This window comes from Calypte anna, chromosome 4A, assembly GCF_003957555.1.
Source record: "Calypte anna isolate BGI_N300 chromosome 4A, bCalAnn1_v1.p, whole genome shotgun sequence".
Lineage (NCBI taxonomy): Eukaryota > Metazoa > Chordata > Aves > Apodiformes > Trochilidae > Calypte > Calypte anna.
The window spans coordinates 13,500,782-13,504,427 of NC_044248.1; positions in this window are offsets into that span (position 1 = coordinate 13,500,782).

A 3,646-nucleotide genomic window follows, 5' to 3' on the forward strand; every position below is an offset into this window, starting at 1 on the left:
GCTCCTTCCCAGCTATTGCCCTTCCTGCCTGAACAAAAACATGACTCAGCTTTTCCTTTGAAATAGAAGAAATATGGTTCTTTTCACAGTTCCACTTTGGTGTGCTATGACAGAACACAGATCTGTCTTTCACTTTGTTTTGAAAATGTGACGCCAGTAGCAGTTGTGGATTTAATTATATTTGAGCTGCAAGAGAATCTCATTATGTTTTTTATGTCTTTTCTGACCTCAAAAAGCCAGCTTTAAACAGGCAGAGCATTCTTTACCATTACTGATTGTGGCCAGATCTGATTTAGGTTCTCACAAAGGAAATTACTCCTTTTGTCCAAAATGTTCATTTTGGAAATATAAAATGAATATATATATATATTCATTTTATAGATATATATATACTTTGATATATATATATACTTTGATATATATATATATATACTTTGATATATATATACATTTATATGTGTGTGTGTTTGTATGTTTACTGAATAAATGACATTGTATAATTGCATAATTGATTGTATGATTAATATTTAAATTTCATAGTGAAACAGCATAACTAGTATCTTGGCACACAAATATATGTCAGTATTCCAAATGCCTTTCATACATGTACACCAACAATAAAATTTCTCAGCAATCCTTCATCAGCACAAGCATGACAACCACAAAAGAAAGAAAATGTGCTTGTAAAGGCTGAACCCTCCTGTCAAACAACCTTTAGGGAAAAAAAAAACAGCTTGTAATAGCCTTAATTTTGTTACTTATATAATGATGTTCATTATAAGTCATACTTATTATAACTAATACATATTTTCTATGAATTGTTGCTTAAGAATTCATATCTGTGCAACATCATTGTCACCTTGGCTTAGCTCTAGCTCTCCTGCTCTAGCTCCCCAGAAATATATTAAGAGATGTTTTATTCTCTTTGTTCAGAACCAACACCCCACCCTGCCTTGATAGTTTCCTCTCCTGGTGGGACTGATTTTTTTAAAATCACAGTTTGGTGACAGACTTTAAAAAGCATCTTGGAGCACAAGAGGCAAGAAGGAGCTGCTATTGCACATTGCAATGGAATAAGCAGCACATTAGGATAATGAAGAGGCACATGTAGCTATTAGAAAAAGAGGGTGGATCTGACTCAGCCCAGCTCCCTGCCCCAGCCACGCCTCACCTGGGCAGGTGTGGAGAAGCGTGGGTGGCAGCTCCTGACCTGGCACCCCTTGGGGTTCCTGCTCCTTTCTCCATCTCTCCAGCCCCCCTCAGGAACCAGTTTGATGTCACAGGTACCGCTTCACCACAGAGAAGCTGAACTTGAAGTTCCAGGGGGAAACCCAGTCCCCAGCTTTCACTAGGAACAGGCTAACTTTCATCCATCTCTCCTCTCCATTCATATTCCACCTCTTTCCTGCTTGGTCCATTCCCACTCCCGTGTCTGTGGCATCTCTTTTGTGTGTTACCTGGCTGAACACCAGGGGAATATAATTTCCATGAAACAGATAAATGACATAGAGCCACTTTCCCTTTGTTGGAGAATCAACAGCTTTGGGGGAGAGATTGTTTTCCTTCTTTGTTGTTCTGAGAGCAGTATGGGAGAAAGAGCTGACAGTGTGGTATTTTGAAAATGTAGTCCCACTTAATAAAAATTAGAAGAATAAAAATGAGCAAAGAGGAAAACTATTTATTTTCTGCATTCTTTGTGATACTTCACTGACAACATCTGGCAAATGCATTGCTGCTGGCGTATTTTCTGTGCAGGGCTGGGCTGAGTGAGTGGCTTGCTCTTGTACAACATTGCCATGGCAGGACCAGGCATTGCATCCAACCTCATCCTAAAACCAGGGAGCTGACAAATACAGCCTCTGCACTTAGAGCTGCTACTGATGGTATGGTGAAAGCTACACAAAGCTAGATTTGAAGCATATTGATTTGGATAAAAACCACCAAAACCCCATGTGCAATGCACCAATCAAGTACAAACTCACTCTGACACATCAAATTGTAGGAAAAAGTCTCAGGGGTTGTGTTCACTTTGACTGGTATCTCCAGACTTTATGCCTGATCCATTACCATACCTGCCTGGCCCCCCTCCAAATGTTCACCAGCCAGGCCAGCATGCAGAGGCACCAGAAATGGGCTTTGGATGATTACACAGAAATGTGATCATGTGCCACACCTGACCTGAATCAAACATGTACTTCTGGGAGATCCAGTCATACACAGATCCAACACTGATAGTCATGGATTTACAGGCCGAGAAGTTTCCAGAGGGGAAAAAAAAAAAGCAAAACTACAGGGCCAGGAAATTATCAGAGATTCATGGAAACTGAAGGCAAAAGGAACCATTATTGCAAATTGCTTGTTTGCACAGCAAAACCTGTAAAATCATACACTTCTAGAGCTATCAGTTATGCAATTTTTAATTCACCTAATGCAATGGGATTGTATGGCCTTCCTGTGAGGCACTTTTTCAATCATTGTCAAGGGGAAAACCACTTTTCAGAAGTCTAAAAGATAGCATGAGGGGTCCAATTCCTAGTTTGGAATGTAAGGATCAAACTGAAAACGAGCTACCATAAAGCTGCATAGCCAAGTTAAGCAACTCTCCTTGCTGCTCACTGTTTCCCCGCCCCAATAGCCCCTCCACTATTTACAGCTGCGATGGAAACAGTTTCCCTGTTCCGTTTCCTGCAGTTTTTAAATACCAGCACGGGCAGAGCTTGCAGATGATCTGTGGGGCATTCCTGTGCGCTCAGCTTGAGCGGTTCTGAGAGTAACTTCGCCAGCTTCAGCAATGCTCTGGGGAGCGACTTGAAAAAAAATGTTTTCCAAAGCTTCCCCCGTCCCTGCCCCGCGTCCCTGCTGGCTGGCAGGAGCAGGTTTCAGCCCGCAGCAGCAGCAGGGCGGGTGCAGCAGGGTGTGTGCGCACCGCAGCCACCCAAGGGCGTAGCACAGCCCTCCCCTCCCTCTGCAACAGCCTCGCCTGTCCCGGGGCCAGAGAACTCCTCCCTGACCTTATCCACAGGCAGTGGGCAAAAGGCAGCAGCATGCTTAGCCCTGGGGTGTGGGGCTGTTGGTCCCCAGCACCCTCCCCTCTCCCCCCCGCAAACTCCCCGGCAAAGCACGGAATGGGTGAAAAGCGTGTTATTGTGCATCCTGATCTACTAATCCTCTCCAGGTTGCTGGGAATGCTCTTGCCTGAGTGCAACACCCTGGCTGTAGGCTTTGGGGAGACTGCTTGCAGTAATTACAGTCTGTCATAACATGAGTTCATTACAATAGTCAAGTCCATGTAAGAGACAGAAATGTTGGCTCTCTTATGAAATAAACAGATGCCAGAAGATTTATGTGGGTAATGCAAACAATAATGCCATCCCAGACTATGAACCACAGTGGATGTGTGTATACTGAACTGAAGAAATAATGACTGCAGTTTGTAAAGTTATCTGTCCAAAGCCAAGATTTCAGTAAATTATTTACCTTCAGGGAAGCAATATACTGGCTCTCAGTGACAGTTCTGTTTGTTGACAATCACTAGTTATTTGCTGCCTCTTAAAATAAAACATGAGGGGGTAGAGGGGATTTGCCTGCTCAAGGGGAGGATTTCTGTTAGCTTTTTAAGCATGAACGGCCCCTGCCAGGAATCAGG